General features: G+C 47.7%; 1 long non-coding RNA gene across 1 annotated transcript in view; it reads left to right on the plus strand.

The window, feature by feature from the left end:
• LOC117796031 overlaps positions 1-20,147 on the plus strand; it is a 47,970-nt gene extending 27,823 nt beyond the window's left edge. Inside the window, exon 3 of the long non-coding RNA XR_004620352.1 lies at positions 18,176-20,147. This is a non-coding gene — a long non-coding RNA (uncharacterized LOC117796031). The remainder of the gene's footprint in view (positions 1-18,175) is intronic.
• Positions 20,148-21,118: the final 971 nt, after the last annotated feature.

Consider the following 21,118-nt stretch of genomic DNA (forward strand, 5'->3'; position numbering starts at 1 on the left):
TTTACTTACAGCACCAAACCAAGCAAGTCGGGCCTTAATAGACTCAAGCTGGTTGGCTGCCTCCATTCTTGAATTTGGTTCTGTCCACAAAATACTGATTTAAGGCACTTTTGATTTCCTGCACTCCTCTCAACCCTGAATGAGGAGGTGGTGTAACCTTGATTTTAAGCAGGAAAGGCAAAGGGAACGAGGGCCCAGGAAGGCAGCAAGGGGTTAGTTCTAGGCCCCAGAGCCCATCTTCTTGGTGTGGAGGCCATTATAGTGCCATAGATGGCTTGGTGTTAGAGATGGAGACCTGCATTTAGCGGGGCATCAGCTGGAGATGTCAGTGGGGGAGAAGGCAGGCAAGATTCTTGCCCTTCTAGAACATAGAGTCCACTAACAGATCGATGAACCCCATCAAAAATATCTAGAAATGTGCCTATTAACTGGCATAAGAGAAACTACAAATTAATGCAGCCTGGTCATTCCCACAAAGGACTCTGGGAATGGGAGGGTCAAGAAAGAGAAGTGGGGTTCATGGGGGCCAGATCTCTGGCAGGCACTGGAGGAGCTTGGCTTAGGTTTTAAAGATGAAAAGAGAAAAAACCCGGCTAATTCATCACTTACAACACCCACTGAGAGCCTTCTGTGGCTGGGACATGACAGGAAGGATGAGGGGAAGGAGTGAAGCCAAAATGCTCCCCCATCTCTTTAATTCCAGGGTGTCTCCAGCTACCCTCCCCCCAGGCCCACCCACATGGGCAAGAGAGAGAGAGGAAGGAGGGAAGGCAGCAAGGTTCAAGAGGGTAGAGTCTGATTTCCACCCGCCACACAGGATTGGGTTGTAACTAATGAGACCTAGGAGCTGGCCCTGTGTCACCGTGTGATAGGACATGCTGGCTGTTCTCAAGTCTCCACGGGTGGGTAAAGTGAAATATCACATCTCTCCTAATTTCTTCACCACATTCGGGGATAATGACTGTCACACTGCTATATTTGTTCTGAAGAAAATCAAATCTGCCTCTGAGCTCCCACTTACCAGTAGTAAGAAGTCAAAATTGGTTACAGGTTAGCCTCACTGCTCCCTTGGAATCTTGTGGAAATCTCAGAGGACCCAGGCAGACCATGATCTTCTGGGGTAGGGCCTCTGGTCTCCACACTCTTAGTGTCCTGCTGAGGAAAGGACTAGAGGAACAGGGTGGCCCACTGCTTCTGGACCAAGGGGGTCCAAGCTGCCTGGCCTGACATCCATCTCCTGGGGTACCCACAGCATGGCACCTCTTCAGAGAGAGATCCAGCCACTTCTAGATGTTGTGTGGTTTCTCTTCCTGGAAAAGGCTGTTCCCCCTACTCTAGCCTGTTTCTTAATTGGCTTAGTCTTCCAAACCAAGTACTTCTATGGGGAGGGGAGGAAATGTGTGCCCACATGCACATGCATGGCTATCTCCTGGACACTGACAACCAAGGCAACTCCCCCAAGCTAGGGAGCCCAGCTGTCCAACAAAAGGCCTCTTGGGATGGGAGACATAAAAATGCTCTTCATTTTCACTCCCACTGAAGCAGGACCAACACAAATTCATCTCTTAGTAGGTTATTCTGTACATACTTGTTTGCATTTGGGGCTTGGTAGAATTTCCTTTAACTGTATTTACCTAGTCATATAGGGGCTGAGACTCTTGGGAGAGAAGAGATCGGGATCCTGAGAGTACACTTCTTGTTCTCACTACCATCACCATCATCTACACACACACACACACACACACGAGTGCTCAAGTGCACAGACAGAAAGCCAGGTCTGACAGTGTGGGCTGACTTCAACCAGGAAATTAACACTGAGCCACTTAGAGGAAATCTTGTGACGGAGGGGGTGGTGCCTCTCCTGGCTGGGCCTTGGGAGCTGTGCTATGTTCTCTGGTAGGTTTAGCAGGGGGTCAAAAATCTGTGGTAAGCAGCATGTGCTGAGGGAGAGCCCTTCCCCATCTGATGGATTGTGTCCCAGGTAAAATGGCTGCCGATGTGTGAGTGGAAAAGCTGTACCTTGAGGGGGACTCATTCTGAGCCCTAAGTACTGTCTTTGCAGCCTTGAGGGCAAGAGGTGAGCCGTGTCCATGTGAACAAGGATGCTGAATGCTGTTCCTATCTCCACAAACCCCGGGTCCATTCTTGCTGCGTGGCAATGGTGCCTGAGTCACCGAGCAGGAGCTGATGGGGGCAGGGCTCGAACGTGCAGCTTCACGGGGCCCCTCTGGGGTCTTGGCTGGCCAGCAGGCTGCAGTAGGGGAGGGACCCTCAGAAACCAGGCATCCGGGGTCCTAGGGACCTGGCAAAGGAAATGGGGTGAAGGTTGGAGCTACTGGGCTTTGGGGAGCTCATACCAGTGCTTATTTACAAAGGGGGCCACTGAATACCACGTGGCTCTGGCGCATCTCCTTGTCCATGGCTCTGAGTCCCCAGCGATGCCTCACCTCCCTGGTTTAGGCACCATGGCAACGTTGCATGTTCTAGCAGATCCTGACAATTGTGTCTCCAGAGGATTTCCTTCTAAATTATAGGCTGCGTCTGAAGTATGGGGCACATTTGGTATTGGGTTTAGCAGGTGATCCAAATGATGTGCTAATCGAGCCCATGGAGAAGAAAATCCAAATAAGAAGTGAGGAACATCTTCCCAGCATGAAACTGCTGAGTAGTAACTGCTCACTCATGGCTTTCTTCTATCAACTTGTTAAGCTAGTTGCAATAATTTAAAAAATACAGTAAACTTCTCTCCTTATTTGTACGGCCTGTATTTGTGGTTGCTGTTGTCATACCATTATCACATCAGAAAGTAGAGAGGTAAGGAACCTTTCGGGGCATTTCTGGTGTGTCCCCAGAGGACAATTGCTCTTTCTAGTGTGTTCTCCTGGGCTTTGCAAGGGCTAGTTTTAAAAGGATCCAGAAATGAAGTCCTGTCACTTCCTCTGGGAAAGACTATTTTAAAGTCAGATCTTATCACAAAGACAAGTTTCCCCTTGTTATTCTTTCCCAACTTTCTGTTCTAAATGTCATCCTTGCAATCATTAATCACAATGAATAGGAAGTTATAATTAATAGAGACCCAAACCATTCAAGTGGAAGATTACTCTTTTGAATTCTTGTATTTTTCTTGGAAGATGTCCTTGAGTTAATTATTTAGTATTTGGGATTTGTTTTTTTCTTGCCACAATCTTTTTCCAAAAAGAACAAATTGATCCCAGTCATGTGGGGGGTGAGGAGATTGTGTATAATGTATGCAGGAGACAGATGTTAAAAATACAAACAAGGCTCTGGGGGCTGCTCCCCCTGCTGGCTTTTTAGAAAGGAGACAGAGGAGGGGCCTTGACTCAGGGGCACAGGCTCTGAGGATGCTCTTAGGGTATCCACGAAGCACAAAACCAAGAGAGATGTGCCCATCACCAGGTTCCCTCAGAGGCCAGTGGCAAGAGCGACACTGGCCTGGATGCAGCCCGGTGAGCAGGAGAGGAAGGTTTCACGCGTACGGGACGGTTTGGTGGCTGCGCGTTCCCTGAGCCTGTCATTTTGGGCCCTGAGCAGTCCCATCTTTTCCATGGAGGCATCCCGCACTCCCAGGATTAACAGCCCCCGTCACACAGGGAGCGTGGGACATTTAAGTCCCAAACTGGAATATGGAGGCAACCATTTGACAAGGAGACACAGAGAGTGCAGATTAAAAACCATACAGCTATAGTCTCTGGGTCTGTGGCTGTGGGAGGACAGAGGGCGTGGAAGCCTCTAGAGCATCCTCCCACAGCCTCTCTGTTCCCTGCCCTGCTGGCATGGCCTTTGCCGCTCGGCTTCTCTCCTGGGGCGAGCGCTAGGATCACGTTCCCAGGTACATTCCATATTTATGTCCTATGTTCCCTTGCTGGTCTCACTGGTGCCACTTGTTTTTGAAAAGGACATCAATGTGTCTGTATTCTCCAGGCTCAGCAACTTCTGGGACGCCTAAGCCCCAGGGAGGAGCCCGAACGCTGCCAGGCTCCTGTGCGCTTGGCGGCATCTCCCGTGTTGGGTTACAGGGTCTGGCCCGCAGTCCTGCCGACCTCACTTCACCCCGCTGGCCTTGAGAAAGCCCTGGATCCTGATGGAATTCCATGACAGAGAAATGGAGCTGCTAGGGCATTGTGACTGGAATTCTGAACTATCCAAGGGCAGGGATGGAACCATGTGCTTAAATCCAAGTGTGAGGGTGGGACTGCAATTCACTCACTCGCTCATCCGCCATTGACATAATTAGAAAGTCATTCTAACAATGGCAATAGTGAGTCCATGCTGCCCCAAAGAAAGTTTCCAGCACTGAATTTTGGGGGTAAATTGTTGGCAAAGGTGACACCAATTCTTCCCTTCCCTATATCCATTTTTTTAAAACGTGCTTTGCAGCTTTCTCCTTGAAGAGAAGGAATCTGGTTCTCCTGCCCTGGAATCTGGGCTTCTCCTAGACTCCCTTCGACTAGTGGAACATGGAAGAGTGATGGCGGGCCAGTTCAGGGCCTGGGCCTCAGGAAGCCTCGAACACTTCTACTCTCTTTCTGTCTCTGTCCTTCTCTCTCTCAGAACCCCGTCACCTAGAGGACAAGCCCAGGTTAGTGGTGTTCTCTGTCAAAAGAATAGAGGCCACATGGGAAGATGGCCAATTGTCCCAGCTTGCGGACAGCATAGACCATCTTACGACCTGCTGACCCCCAGCCACTTGTGAGAGCCCAGCCAAGACAAGGAGAGCCGCCTATTCTGCCCTCAGCAGACTGCCAGGGTGTGAGTAAGCCCAGCTGAGGCTAGAGACTTCCCAGCCAGCACATAGGCTTGTAACCACTCCTCAAGGCCACTAGGTTTTGGGATGTTTTGTTACACAGCAGTAGCTAAGACACGTGTGTGCACGCGCACACACACACACACACACACACACACTCGGCAGCTGGTTCCAGCTGCAATAGGCCTGCAGAAGGGGTGGAACGTTGCTGTACCAACCAGCACACCCTCATGCTTTCTAGTGCTGTCTTCTGGCCAGGCATCCATCAGCCACGCCTTCAGTCCTGTTGGCAGCCTCTCCCCTGCAATCCCTCACTGCCCACCTCTGAGGTGTGCAGACTATTGACATCACACAGGAGGAAGGCCTGGTAGCCGCCTGTGAGGAGGGTTTGTAAACCCTGGTGGAGAGGAGCTCAGGTCTCCAGGGCTTCAGGACCACTGCGGCCTGCCAGGAGGCCTTGGAGCTGCTACTTTTACGGGAGCTCCTTGCCCCTCAGGATTGGTGAAGGGGCTCAGGACAGCACCACAGGGTGAGGCCGGTCATCGTCCTCACAGAAGGGGGCGCTCTTGTTCTCACGCCTGCTGCTGGGATTGTGGGTCTAAAGGCCTAGGCAGCAAAGAAGCAGGGCCCTACACTTCGGGATGTCGGGTGAGCCTCAGGCTTCCTGCTTTCTCAGAATCCTGCCTTAGGCTTGCTCTTCTCTCCCTCAAGTCTGGAATTCCCACCATCAGAGTCATAAGTTGGCCTTTTAAAATGATGATAGTGCTGGGGCACCTGGCTGGCTCAGTTGATAGGGCATGCAACTTTTGATCTTGGGGTTGTGAGTTTGAGCCCCATGATGGGGGTAAAGTTCACTTTAAAAAATGATAGTATGTGTATTATCTCATTTGTATTTTTCTCACCAATGTGAGGTAAGTAACTTTATTCCCACTTTTGGGGAGGAAATCAAGGTACACGCAAGTTGACTAACAGCCCGAGGCTATGCTGTCCCTAAAGGACAGAACTGGGATTGAACACATGTTGCCTGGTTTGAAGGGCCCCCCATCACCTGCTGTGCTACACCAGCATAGACAACAGAGGGACAGAAGCTGCCTTCAAAGGGCCACTGTGAACCCTAACCGGACAGAGGGGGTGGGAGCTCAGAGTTGTATCTAGTGGTTTGAATCAGTGTCCCCTCATAGTGAGGGGAGATGGGGCTCAGGACCCCTCAGTTGTTCAGGATGGGGGTGCAAGCATGGGGTGGTTCTGACGCTGGTCACATGGGCTCCCTCAGCACCGACAACACTGTGCAACCTCCACATTAGCAGCCCCTGCTGCAGCCCCACTGGTGGCTTTCTCGCCTCCTCTGGGAGACCCCTTTGAGCCTCTGGAGATGAGAGCTCATGGCGTATTAATTGCCCATGGCGAGGAGGACTCCGTGACAGCAGGCCTGGGTCAGGGTGAGCCGTGGCAGAGCAGCGGGGCATATCAGGCAAGATAGGCCAGGTTTTGCCTACGGTGGCTCCCAAGACTGGCTGGCTGAATCGTCACCATTATCAAGGGCGATGCAAAGTCTCTAAGAGGAAGAGAGTTCATTCTCAGGGATTTCAGAGCAAGGGGAGGCCACTTTTGGTGGTGGTTTAGAGAGAAGGCCATGTGGGGGTAGAACATTGATCTGGGCTTCAAGAGAGGGGGAAATGCCATTATTTATCCCTCACAGCCTTGTCATCACCACCTTTGTGGGTGATGAGAGTGTCAGGGAGACCAGCTGCTGGTCCAAGTTCTTCTCCCTTTAGGCAAAGACATTCTGGTTCATCTCAGAATGAAGGCTCGCCATGTAGCTGGGGGCAGGGAGCGGGGAGAAACCAAGGCATTGTAGCTGTTTCTGTTGATCTTGGCAGGTCAGTTAGGAAGGCTCTTCTGTGTGCTGACGCAGTGGGATGGGCCACTCGGGGTCATCCCTTAAGGCTCGCAGAGATGGCTTGGGGCATCCCCAAAGCTGGGCTTGGACCCAAATATGTAGCAGGAATCCCCTCACGTGGTTCTCATCTCACCTTGATTAGGTTCCCACGAAGGGCTTGTTAGATGCAAATTCCTGGTTCCGCAAAACCGACTGCCTCAAAATGAGGGGGGCGGGCCCTGGGAAGCTACTTGTCTAGCAGTGTCTCCTGATGATGCTTCTAGCACACTTAACTGGTGAACTACTGCCTGACCCAGTCCTGCAGGACCAGCAGGCAGCCTCGTGCACAGACTCCAAGGCCAGGTAGTCAAGCACAGTGCTCTCTCAGTCTTTACAATGATCCCATTCTCCATACAGTCCCTCCTCTATACTACTGGCTTCTAAATGTATCTGCACACCAGAATTGCCTGGAAAGATTTTTCTATAGTATGTATTTCAAATCCTCATCCTAGACCAACTGAAATAGGATCTCATAGGATGGGAAATCTCCTGTCCTTTTTAGAAGAAAAATCTCCCCAGCAGACCTTGATACTCAATCAGGTGAGGGGACCATTGGGCTCTACCCGCTCTGGTTCATATACAGGTGACCCATTCTTAAATCAGCACTCAAGAATCCCAATCCACTGCCATCCTCTTGGTGGATTTACTCAGGGTATGTATTTTTTTCCTTTTAATTTGGGGGCGCTCTGAGTCAACTAATTTTTGAGACTTTGAAAACCAGAGAGCGAACAATGAACATGAACTCGTAGGAGGCAAGCTGAAACAACACGCCATCTGTGATAAAATCAGCATAAATTCCCCAAATGGCCTCACGCTGCCAAGACAATTCTCCAAGGCTTCTCTGTCTGCCTCAGTAGAGCACGAGCCCTGGAGAGGTTCAATTATCTGCCACACATGTGCTCTTGGGGAGCCTGGCAAGAGGAGGGCCTGGAATATTCAATAATAAAGTTCCCTGGGTTTTAGAATAAAGGGAAGGGCAGGTAAGTCAGAACCCGGCTTGCATTTCTGTTACAGCTTTGATGACTAGTAATTAGCCAATAATTCAATTGTGATACTTGCATGATTCACCTAATTGGAAAATAACTGATGGACAGCGTCATTATTAGGGACTCATATCGCATTTGAATATTCATTCGTTCATTTAACAAATCTTTGTCTACAATGTGCAAAGTGCTGGACCAGCCACATGGCTTCTGCTGTCCAGTTGCTTACGGGAAGGAGGGTGTGATATCATAGAGAGACTACAAATTAAGAGGTTTATGGGAGATACTGTTCAGCTTGGGGAAAATAAGGACCTTTTTAGGGAGGACATGGAATTTGCACGGGGCTTCGAGTAATAGGTTTGATTGACCGCTGTGTGCATGAATAACACCCAGAGGTAGGTGGGAGGTAAGAGGTGTCGGACACAGGGCAGTGTTCTGCTTTTTTAGCAAGAAATTGGAGAGCTCTGATGGTAAAAAGATGATGATGGAGGGTCAAATGATGGCAGGCCTGGAAGTGGGGTGGCCCATAGGAGGCATGGGTGTCCCACCGCCCTCTTTTAGGGATCATGGAAGACATGACCCACTCTGTTCCTGGGAATCTCTTCCATTAACTCTGGATACAGCCTCAGAGTCGTTTTCCACACTGGGTGTAATTCTTCATGCGTCCGCCAGTCGGAGTTGGCTCAGGAGGGGAAACTCATTCAATGCCCCTCTTTGCCCTTTTGAAGCCCAAGCAATTAGCATTTTATTCTGGAGACAGTGACTGGAGGACAGTCTCCCCACACCCCGTCATCACCCCTGAAGGGGTGACATCATCCATCACACACACAATCTTTTGGATGATTAATCTGGCAGCAGAGCCTGGAGAGGACAGGGATGCGGCAAGGAGCTGAAGCTGGGAGACCGGGCAGGTGTCTGTCGCAATAGCTCGGGAGGAAGTGACAACAGCCACAATTAGGGACGTGGCAGTGATAGGAGCACAAAGGAAAGAACAGAAGCAAAACACCTTTTCAGGGTAGACTCGGCCGAATTCAGAGCTTACGAATTCGGAGGCCGGGATGGGGAGAGATCTAAGCACTCAGCTTCAGAGCTGGGAGGAGAGTTCCTGCGAGGAAGGTTGTTCCAGGAGAGATGCAGGCTTCAGAGGAGCACGTGGGGAATTTAGCTCTGGACTGAGTGTGAGAAGCTGGCACCACATTGAGGGGGAGATGCTCAGGAGAAGTCTGGACATGTGGAATCTAGGTCAGGAAAGAGGAGGAGCTGGAAATATATACCTGATGGTTGTATCTGCAGATGGGGGTTGAAGGCATAGGAATCGATGGATCAGGGGAAAGAGCAGGAAGGAAGTGAGGGGAGGGAAGAAACAGGGAGAAGGCGGGAGACAACAGACACCGGCTTGCTGAAGCTATTACAGAACGAGCTGCTTGTATTTATTCTCCCAAGTCTGATGGTTTCCAGCCTATTGGAAAATACCCACTTTAATGGACTAAGAGCCTCCGGTAAATGAGGCACCCCACGCCACTCCCCATCCATCGGGTTCAGGAAACACCTCAACCCCACACATGAGCTGATAGACCTCAATGGCTGTTCCTTGTGGACACTTGGGTTTTTGTTGCTATGCAGACTCCCAGACGCACAAGCATATAGGAGGGGTACGAAGGAAAGCCCTGTTGTGGTCAGGAGCCCGGTGCTTTTTGCCTTAAAACGCACCCCTGATGCAGCCCTGCAGTCTGGGTGCAGAGTAGGGAGGCTGCCGAGGGGCGGCCCAGCTGGGGCTTCCAGGCCACAGCCCCACTGCTGGCCGGGCAATCCACTGACTGCCAGCCCCTGCCGGATGACCAGGTGCCTTTGGGGGCCTGCAGCAATGTCCGGGACAGAACTCTGCCACAGGAGGCTTACTGACCGCTTACTAGAGTGTCCTCTTTGGCCTGAAGACTGAAATGGGGATGGGATCCAGCCCCACGCTCAGCAGGGAGTCTGAGATTCTCTCTCTCTCTCTCCCTCCCTCTGCCCCTCTAAAACAAACAAATAATTCTGCAGAGATGTATGGTAGGAAAATATGCTTTAATAAACGAGGTAACAGTGTAAATTCACAGACAAAGGTAAACTCCTATATCAAGTGCCAGAATTTTCTTTAAACTTCATGTTCTTGGCCATCTTTTTTTTTTTTAAAGATTGATTTATTTATTTTAGAGAGAGAGAGAGGGAGAGAAAGAGAGAGAGTGCACAGGCTCCTGTGGGCAGGGGTGGGGGTGGGGGAGGGGCAGAGGGAGAGAGTGAGAGAGAATCCCAAGTGGACTTCCCACCGAGCACAGGACTGGATCCCACGCTGAGATCATGACCTGAGCCAAAATCCAGTCTGGCGCTTACCCGACCGAGCCACCCAGGCGCCCCTTGCCCGTCTTTTTCATAGCCCTCACCATCCAGACTCTTGTCCTCTGTCCTGTGGGAACTTTCCCAGCAGGAAATCCCGTCGCTCTGACTCCAGGCCTCGGCAGCTGCCTCATTCCTGCCTGTCCTCCCCTAGGTCACTGCTGTTGCCCCTTCCTTGAGCTCCTGTCTCCAGTGCATGCCTGGCCTTCCTCACCACCACCATCTCCTTTGCTGCCCCCCTGGCTCCCTTATGGCCAGCAGGGCCTTCTCTGCCTGCCGTGGCCTGAGTCCCATTTCTTGGCAGGTGGCGTTGCTGCCCCCCTGTGGAGGGTCACGGCTGCTTTCTTGCCAGAGGTGTTAACCACACTTATTTTGGCTGGTGAGGGCGTTGTCTTTGTCTTTGAAATGGCCATAGGCTTTATTTGCCTTTCTTCCAGAGACCGTAGCTCCTTCACTCCTCCCCAGAAAACGGTGGTAGTGATTACGATCGATCGTCATTCTCCTGGTAATAGTAGTGGTTAAGAACTAACCCAGAGTGCATTTACCAGTCTAGGATCCACCCAAAGAGAGCTCATTTAATCCTTACCATGATCCTATAAAGTTGAGGGAAACACTATTATTATTCCCATTTCACAGATGGGGAAACTGAGGCTCAGAGAGGTTAAATAATGTGCTCGAGGTCCACATGAAGCCCTGAATGCCTGAAGTGTGGTAAACACTAGCTGCATATTATTTCTATTACTGCCGCCGACTGGCTATGATCTGAGGGAACACGCTCCGTCTTCCTTAGTCTTAGTTTCCTCATCTGTAAAATACAAATTGTCTGCAAGCTCCTTTCCAATTGTAATCCTTGTGCTCTTTGATCATCTCATTCCAGCGTTTCCATAGAATGAGTCCCGTTTTCCTAGGAAATCTATCTCTCCAGCTTTTCCTGGGTTTTGCAATGAAATAATTGCTTGCCTGCTCTGGAAGCTTCCAGAAAACAACTTGAAACAATGCTCAAGGGGCTCCCCTTTCTATCAGAGGGCTTTAGAAACAGCTACCTCGGTTGTCTCCAAAAGCCTTCATTAAACCAGCGTTGTGAATACTAAATCAATGTGTTCCAGTCTGAATTCCCTCTGGGAGAGGCGAGGGACGAGATGTGAGAGGGCAGGTCAGTCCTCAATCACACTTCCTTTCTGGTCAGGTCTTCTGTCTCCACTGCATTAAGCTGATGAAACTCCACCACCCTGCGATTTGGCCACAACAGAGGTTAGAATCAAGGGCTTCCGCTTGGCCATCAAAGGGTTTCCTTCTCGTGGAAGAACCACAGTGATGAGGGGTGCATTGGTTTTGCTTCCTGATCTGTTGCCATTTATAGGAGATTGAAGTTTGAGCCCCTAGCCCCCCAGAGCAATAGGCAGGTCCACGGGCTGGTGGCCTGGGCTTAAGACAACTGTGCAGGCAGGATGTCCTCTGATCCCATCTTGTAGAGTCTAATAGAATGACATCACAGGGATTCTGGGTCTCTGGTCAGAGCGCTGAGAGACAGAACAATAAGAGGGGGAAACTGTCTTTGAGTCCTGCGAAGCACAGGGCAGTGTCCTTGCCAAACCAACGCAGTGGAAGCCTGCTGGGTATTAATAGCAACAGCTAACGTTTATGGAGCGCTTACAATGCACCAGCTGCTGTGCTAAGCACCATTTAATCCACATGATGACCCTCCGAAGTAGGTCTTATTATTATTATCACTGCCAACACTGTAGATGAGGACACAGACTAAGAGTGCTGAACTACTTGCCCCGGGGCGCAGCAGTGCCAGGCTCTGATGCAAAAGCCCACGCCCTATCCACGGCTCTCTCCTGCCTTCCTCTGGGGTCCTTGGGACTAAAGACGCCCCAGTGCAGATAAGGGGACCCGGACAGCGGCTAAAATCTTGCTTTGGCCCCACCTTTGGGCTGGGTTTTCCCTTCATGGGACCTTCAGTAGCAGGTCTGGGTCTTGGGGCTGTGGATTAAAAGTCTGCTATTGTTTATTTAGGGGAACTGAGCCTGAGGGAAAGAATTTCTGCTGATCTCAAAAAGAACTCAGGACATGAGCACGCAGATGCTGGCGTCCAGGGGGAGCACACCAGCCAGCTGTGCAGTAATCCTTCCTGGCCGATAGTCTGCTCAGGAGACCACCAGGCAGATAGGCACGTTGCTCAAGAGATATTTCTACCAATGAGTAACTCCTCTCTTCTCTAGGGATCTTCCTGCCTGGTTTATTGGCACTGGTTTTTGGAATTCCAGGTATCTTCTTTTTTGATCTGTGTCGGTGATATTCCAATATATTCTTACTCTTCAGTTTTTATTTTCCAACATTCTCCCTTAAGACCCCGAACCTTCTGTCATTGAAACACTGCTTTAAGGGACGCCTGGCTGGCTCAGTTGGTTGAACATGTGACTCTCGATCTCGGGGTTGTGAGTTCGAGCCCCATATCGGGTGTAGAGATTACTTAAAAATAAAAAAAAAAATCTGTAAAAAAACCACACTGCTTTAAGAAAACCATGATAGAATTTCTGAGATTCATTTTATTTTATACCAAGACCTTAAAATTCCTGTCCTCCAAAGAAGAAATGGAAAGAGAAGTGGATTATGAGGCAGGAAAAAAGAGTGGCCGATCCAGTTCAGCTCCCACGGACCTGTGTGGTCCCTGGCAAAGTCAGCCCAAGGAGCGAATGGACCAGAGATTCTAGTGGACTCACTAGTGTGGACTAGTGAGTGAACAGTGAGTCCAGTCCACCTATTTTACTTCTTGGCCTGGAGGAAGTTCAGCATATACTCCTTCCAGGGGCTGGGATGGAGAAGTATTGAGATGCCTGGCTAGAGAGTGCAGGAGGAAGGAGGGTGTCAGGGGTGTTGGCCAGGAGGGGAGATCCAACAGTTCCCCACGACAGAGGGGCACGTGTCCTGTCTGCTTCATAATGAAGAGCTCCAAGCAGCTGAGTGGTCACCACTGAGACCCCTTCAGAAGAAACGTCCCTGGCTGACTGCCACAGGGGCCTGGACTGTGAAGCCCTTGGGAAGTAAGAATGGGACCCAAGATGAACATCGTTGATGCAGACTTCTCTTCAGGTCATCTTCATGTCCCTTCCAAGCATCTTGTTTTCCCTCAAGTGTAAAGGTAGTCAAGGCATTTTTTTAAAATCCTTTCTGTTGTTGACAGATTGATACAAATTACCTTCTAGAAAAGTGATTGCTGACCTAGAGATCTGGATTTCCAGATCACATCAGAGATATTTGCTATTTTTCAGTATTTTAAGTATTTCAGAAAGTCTCTCAGAAATTGTACATTTACACAGATAGTAATGTCTATGCTAACAAAAATGTCAAGTCTCTTTGCCTTTTGGCTAGAATTATTAGCTTGGCGTGGTAACTCCAATGCTAATATGAAAAGTTGGTTGGCAGCGATCTGTATTTTGAATAACTAACACGTAGGGAAAAGATACTTGCATGCGCTTGTCATTTACACCCTGTGCGGTTACACAGCAGTGTGGAGGTGGCTGAATTTCTGCTCCTTTTTTTAAAAATTGTAGAATGTCTTTCACAACATTGGGTCTTTGTAGGAAAAACCTGGTGAAGGAAGTACGAGGGCATGAGGGGCTGGAGGGCTCTTTATGATTCATTATCTCTCACTTCAAAAGGAGATGGGTGCTGAAGGTCAGCGGAGGACACCTAGAGGCCCTCTAGTAAGGGGGTACTTGCAAAGCCATCAGATGGTCTATGTTCCCCTGGGGTTTTTTTTGTTTGTTTGTTTGTTTGTTTTAAGATTTTATTTATTTGACAGAGACAGCAAGAGAGGGAACACAAGCAGGGGAAGCGGGAGAAGGAGAAGCAAGCTTCCTGCTGAGAAGGAATCCTGACGCGGGGCTCCATCCCAGGACCCCGGGATCGTGACCAGAGCCGAAGGGAGACGCTCAATGATGGAGCCACCCAGGCGCCCCATCTCTTGAGTTATTAACTGTCCAGTTATTTAAATTCTTAAGGACTGACTTCACTCTCAGCCTTTCTCTCTAAAACTGTATCTTGTAGACCAGTTACCACTGGCTTCTCTGAACGAAGAGGCCCAATGTTCTCCACCCCACTTAGCAGGTAATGAGGCGCTGCCTTTGATGAGGTTGTGGAATATAGGTGAGGTTCAGTGGGGTGCAGTCTGGAGCCGTCAACCAAGAAGAATTCTTGAGACGTCTTTGGTGCAAAATGGTGGTTTATTAAAGCACGGGGACAGGACCCGTGGGCAGAAAGAGGCTGCCCCGGGTTGTGAGGGGTGGCTGATTATAGACTATGGGGTGGGGGGAGGTAAGGAAAAGGGAGGTTGAGAAAATACTTTTATATGTTAGAGAAGACTCACAGGATCCTGGAGGCCTTGCTATTGTCAAGTTAAGGTGGTTTTGGGGCGCCTGGGTGGCACAGCGGTTGAGCGTCTGCCTTCGGCTCAGGGCGTGATCCCGGCGTTATGGGATCGAGCCCCACATCAGGCTCCTCTGCTATGAGCCTGCTTCTTCCTCTCCCACTCCCCCTGCTTGTGTTCCCTCTCTTGCTGGCTGTCTCTATCTCTGTCAAATAAATAAATAAAATCTTTAAAAAAAAAAAAAAGTTAAGGTGGTTTTCCCTCTAGAAGTTGTTACCGGTAAGATAGTGGGGAGCTTCCGGGGAGAATGTTACTTTCCTCCTATCCCATGTCCTTATCAATGGGCTGCAGGTTTAAAAGAAATTCCATTTTATTTACATTTCCTTCTGCCTCAGCTTCCCTCAATTTTATGGAGAGGATGGTAATGTTAGGGCTCCAGGAAACTGAATTATGGGTCTCTGGAAGTTAGGCTATTGATTAGGCTTTTGATAAGAAAGCTTCTTCCTTGTAAATCACTAGGACATGTGTAAACTGAGGGGGACTCAGGTCTTGCAGGATTGTGATCTCTGTTAATTAACTATTTGTTTTTCCTTTCCTTAGCTTTAGGGCAGCCAGGAATGCCTGAGGAAGGTCACGTACATCCCATGGCGGGGGAGGGGTTGCAGGGTGTCAGTTTCTGCTTTGTCCTCAGCTTGCCAGTCTGTTCCCTCACCACCCTCACTAGATGCTCCTGTGTTATCCATCTCTGCGGAGGCCTCCCTGTGGGCTCCCCTCACGTCTTTGGTAGCAGAAGGTTTGATACAGGGTCATAAAGACCTTATCATTTTACAACATTTACTATTTCACAATGCTTTAGTGGTCATCACCATGCATGATCTGCACATCAGTTAGGTGAGGTAAGGGGAAGATGTTAATATCCTCAAGCTACAGACGAAACACAAAGACTCAGTGAGGTTAAGGGCACACCTGGAGTCACCCAACGGGCAGGTGGGGGATCTGGAACACGGGCCTTCCTGATGTCTCATTTTCTTCTCACTGTGCTATGTGCTATCTAGGTAGCCAAGTGCAGTGGCTTTTAAATTATATCTCCTTACTTGATAGGACTACAGCAACTATTTCTCAGAGGGTGTGAGTGAGTTCTTACTCTCCCCATTGAGCGGGTACGGGGCTAAGCTTGGAGGTGGCAGAAGTCACGGTATATTGCCCAGTGCACAAGGACAACTGAGAGCCACTGTCTAGAAAGCAGTCTACTTATGCCTTGTCGATCTGAGTTGCTGGCTGATTGGAGTTTTGCTGTTTTGTTGGTTTCTGTACCATTTACTTTCGAGTCATTTTGGTTCCTTACTGCTCATGTTAAACTCTAATTCTGGGTTCAGTAAGGCAGTCAGTTTCTACCCAAAGCCTCACTTCCCTTCTGGGTCAGGACTCAGGACAAACCTGGAAGGTGGGGATTGACTTGTGCCCTTCAAAGCCTGTAAATTCAAGCTCTGCCATCCCCAAGGCAGAAGCCCATTTTGGCAGCCAAAAGGAGGATTTTAGCTGTTCCTTTAAGTTGCCTGCCAAGTCTCGATCCTAGACCCCCAACATGCTAGCACCCTCCTGGGAGACTGAGAAAGGAATTGCTTCATTTCAAGGCAGCCAAGTGGATAGATGGTGGGAAGCATCTGTTTTGGAAATGCATTTCTCACAGCAAATAACATTTGCATGATTGTGCCTGCAAATATCACCATGGCATTTGCTAAGTTAAACACAGTGCATTTGCTCGCCTGACCTTCACCTTGCTTTAGACCTAAGATGCTCCTGGGGTCTGGGAGCTCCACCTTGGGGAGGGACTCTCCCTTCGGCTCTGTCCTCTGAGGGTGGGACGTTTCCTTGTCAACCTGGGAGGATACGGCTGTTGTAAACACAGAATCCAGGTTTTAAGCGAATTCTGATCCTGGTGGTCCAAGATATGGAGGCAATGACAGTAACCTCTTATAGTCTCAGTTTTCTGCTTTTCATGAGCCTATAACACATAAGACAATAGGCCCTTTCTACATATATTTTCACTATATATCTATAGTACTGTACCACCTGTGTAAACTTTCCTCCCCTGCCTTGTGTTGATGTTTTCATATATGTGCATTGTGTCCCCCAAAAGACGGTAAGCTCCTGGCCGAGAGAGACTATATCTTTTACTATGCTGTCATCCGTTCACGTCAATATGCTATGTTTAGCTGTATGTGCGTATGTGTCTGTGTAAGATCATATGAGCCTAAAAGCAGTATATGGGAGGGTACATGATAGGTTGTTAACATGGATTATCTGGGCAAAGGGTGGCTACCATGTATGGAAGGAAGAGGAAAGTGGGAGTGGGTGATTAAACAAAGAAAAGGACAAAAAAAGACCACATTAAAAAAAACTCCTAGCACATCAGTTCAACTTTGTTGGGGGGCGGGGGGGGGAAGCCAAGATGGTGAATCAGCCGACCGTATTTACCCATCTACGTAAAATTCTACACATGTTTATGTGCCAAGAAATTAACATAGAGTTAATTAAGGAAGAGAAAAGAATTACTATGCACATAACATTCAATAAATATCCGGTGAAAGAATGAATGAAAGCTGAATAGTATGCTATATGCGATAATTTTATAGATTTGGGTTTTCCAGGAGCTATTTAGTCGCTGATGTTACTATGATACCTGAAACGCTTGCACTGTGTTCTTGTAATCAGAATCACTAGTGCCCTCTGCTTCATGGGTAGGATAGACCGCCTGGGGGAATCCTAGTTTCCTCCGTGGTCATCCTGTTAACACGAGCTGCATCAGAATTAGCTGGTGTGATGGCCAGAAGTGGAAATAACAGGGTCCCAACCCTGGTATACTGATTAGCATCTGGTATGGGGGGAGGGGGGCAGGGACTGGAGTGAGGGGGGCGGAATTGGGAACCTAACAAGCACCCTAGGCGATTTTTATGCTCATTAAAGTTTCAGAGCCATTGCTTCAGGCATGGCTAGCTGCCAAAGTGGTATGTTGCTTTTATAATTAACTCTTCTTCAAGCAAAACAAAGATTTATTATTTACTATATTTAAAAAATCATACCTCATTGTCTGACCTTTCTTTGTTTTATTGCCAGTATTTAAAAGACCTAATTCATGTGAACTTCCTAATAGGTAGATCAGACTTTGAATGGATCCATCTAGCTTGGGGGGAGCCACATTCCCCCAGCTGAAAACGTCTTGGCACTTTCTCCTGTACCAGTTTTGTGCAGTGGTGACCTGCCCTAGTGAAAAAATCTTAGGTCTTTAGTCACCCTAAAACAAATTTCTGGCAGCAAAATGCAACGTATCGAACATAAAAAAGGCATGGAGGGTAATAGAACAACCCTTCATGCTTTTTTTAAAATGTTAGATATATGTATTTTTTTAATGGAAAATCCATGCTCTTACCACCCAGCTTTGTCCAGTCTTAACATTTTGCTATGCTATCTTCAAATATGTGTTTTCATAAATAAAACATGGTAGAAACATTGTCTAGCCCTCCCTGACCCATCCTTTCTCCCCCTCCGCAAAGGTAGCTACTGCTGAATTTAGTGATTTCCTTTTCATAAATATTCGTATATTTTTTACTATGTAATGTATTCATATATAATTTGGTCTGACATAGTTTGAACTTTATGTAAATGGGATTGTACAGTACGCATTTCGCAGCAAATAGATTTGTTTTGTTCAGTGACTTACTTGTTGACATATGTGGTTCCAGCCCGTTGCCCCGACCTGCAGCCTGGCCCAGTGCGCCCCACTGTCGTGGAGTAGAGAATGGCCGGTAGTATCACTGGTGGCGTCGCCATACTGAGCTGTAGCCCCTCCGATTTCATCTATTCTTTTTTTTTTTTTTTTGACGTACATGTATGTTTTCTTTTTTAACGATGCTGGACCATGTCGAAGGGCACTTTTTCGGTGAATCTCTCCTGCTCGTGGAGGATTTTCTGTCTCTAGCGATGGACCTGCGGGCCGCAGCCTTTGTGAGTCTTCACGCTATAACAGGTATTGCTAAATTGTCCCACAAAGAAATTGCCTTCCCATAACCACATCTTGCACATTCCAGCAGGCTTTTCCTTGCGGGGCCTCAACTTTGAAAGCAGAAAACAGAAATATAAGCCAAGGAAAGAAAATGGCTTTGAGAATACATTTAGTTATCAGTGGAACTTACCGCCGACTGTTTACTTTCCAATCTGAAGGCGTTTCTCCTGTGTGATCACCTCCCTTCATATACAGTCAGTGCATCGTGGTCAAGCCCTGGTGCCCTGGCATTTGGGAGCGCGGCTGCAAAGGCGTCCACGCGAAAGGACTTCTCTGAGAGTTTGAAGAACTGGGAAGCTAAGACATACACTATAGATAAAAGTCAATTACTTAAATAATGCTTTAGCAGAAAGAGAGAAAAGATTATCACTGGATAGTGCTGACTCATCATTGAATGAGTTGCGCCTACATTAATTCTATAGAGGTTCTCAAGTCGGGGAAGTCAGAGCCTGTGTGATTCCAATTTGCCGTAGAATGGTTTCCTAGCAACCATCACTAGATGAGAATCAGCTAACTCTGCTTTTTGAAGCAGACTTTAGTCCCTTAGAAAAAATGAGTTAAATAAATGCCAGCTTAAAGTAGAATTTGACCACGTAAAAATGTATTTGAAATACATGACTTTTGAACAAAGATCTAAAGTGGTTTCCTTTCCCAGAACCTAACAAAGGTGGATGTGTGGAAGTGGAAGGGGCACCAGACTGAGGGACTTGGGCACCTGACTTTTCCTGGGAATTGGGGTTGGACACTGATGAATAAAGACAGCAGACCAACTGGGGGTGGGGCAACTGAGCTGCGCACTTGAATTCCAGAAGCGAGCAATTTCCTAGGCGCACCTGACCCAGGAAGTCTTAGAGACAGCTGACAGGTGGGGAAATTAGCCATTTGGGCATAAGCCCTAGAGACTCGCTCCATGGCACTGGCTTCTACTTTGTCCCCAGAGGTTAGTTCTAAGGGACAAACATCATGTATCTCCTGACATAGAAAAAAACAGCATTAACCTGATAGTCCATTTCTATTTCTCTTACCACATCTTATGACCTCTGATGGTGGCTGGTTGGAAAAGGGAAGATCTCAAGGGCATTCCCAGGAAGAAGGCCCACGAGGGGTCGGTTTGTGTAGTTTGAGCTTACTATGTGCTTGTGGCTCCGGCACCCGAGAGAACCTGACAGAGGAAACGGTCACCACCGAAGGACAGAATTTTCAAAGCAAACTCTTTCAGCTAGGACCACATCAAAGAGACATTTCTGGGGCTTTCAGATAGAAATGGAGACTCACAGAGTTCTAGATTTGGAAGAGACTTTTACATATCAAATGTATAGAATATAAAAGAAAATAATTCTGCCTTGCTGTCTGGAGTTATAATTGTACCTGACTTCACCTGAAGAGGAAACTGCCTCTTTACCTTCCTCCTTTGTACAAAATAAATGCTATTACATACTCTCAGAGATACCTGTAAGAGTTGATACAACTGAGAATAAAATATAAATGAAGAGATCCTGAAAAAATTCTTATTATTCTTAAAATTGAGTAAGTTTTTTAAGTTAAGCTAAATCTAGAAGTGATAGAATTCTGTTAATGATAGGTCACCTTGGTGCAGTTTTCCAGCACTATAATTTCTGCTGCATATCCAATGTCATTGAAAGTCTTTAGAAATCAATGCTACGCCAATTGGGAAATTAATGGATAAGAATTTTTTTCAAATTCAAATCAAAACCACACTGAGATACCACCTTACGCCAGTTAGAATGGCAAAGATAGACAAGGCAAGAAACAACAATTGTTGGAGAGGATGTGGAGAAAGGGGATCCCTCCTACATTGTTGGTGGGAATGCAAGTTGGTACAGCCACTCTGGAAAACAGTGTGGAGGTCCCTTAAAAAGTTAAAAATTGAACTACCCTATGACCCAGCCATTGCACTACTGGGTGTTTACCCCAAAGATACAGACGTAGTAAAGAGAAGGGCCATATGCACCCCAATGTTCATAGCTGCATTGTCCACAATAGCCAAATCATGGAAGGAGCCGAGATGCCCTTCAACAGATGACTGGATTAAGAAGCTGTGGTCCATATATACAATGGAATATTACTCAGCTATCAGAAAGAACGAATTCTCAACATTTGCTGCAACATGGACGGCACTGGAGGAGATAATGCTAAGTGAAATAAGTCAAGCAGAGAAAGACAATTATCATATGATTTCTCTCATCTATGGAACATAAGAACTAGGATGATCGGTAGGGGAAGAAAGGGATAAAGAAAAGGGGGGTAATCAGAAGGGGGAATGAAACATGAGAGACTATGGACTATGAGAAACAAACTGAAGACTTCAGAGGGGAGGGGGTGGGGGAATGGGATAGACTGGTGATGGGTAGTAAGGAGGGCACGTATTGCATGGTGCACTGGGTGTTATACGCAACTAATGAAGCATCGAACTTTACATCGGAATCCGGGGATGTACTGTATGGTGATTAACATAATATAATTTAAAAAATCATTAAAAAAATAAAAAATAAATAAAAAGAATTTTTTTCAAGATGGTGGACTAAATCATACAATTACCATTGAGGTGTTCCTTGATGTCATTTTTTGATATACCAATTCTTATTTAAAATAATTCACTTTC

Source organism: Ailuropoda melanoleuca, chromosome 14 (assembly GCF_002007445.2).
Source record: "Ailuropoda melanoleuca isolate Jingjing chromosome 14, ASM200744v2, whole genome shotgun sequence".
Classification (NCBI taxonomy): domain Eukaryota; kingdom Metazoa; phylum Chordata; class Mammalia; order Carnivora; family Ursidae; genus Ailuropoda; species Ailuropoda melanoleuca.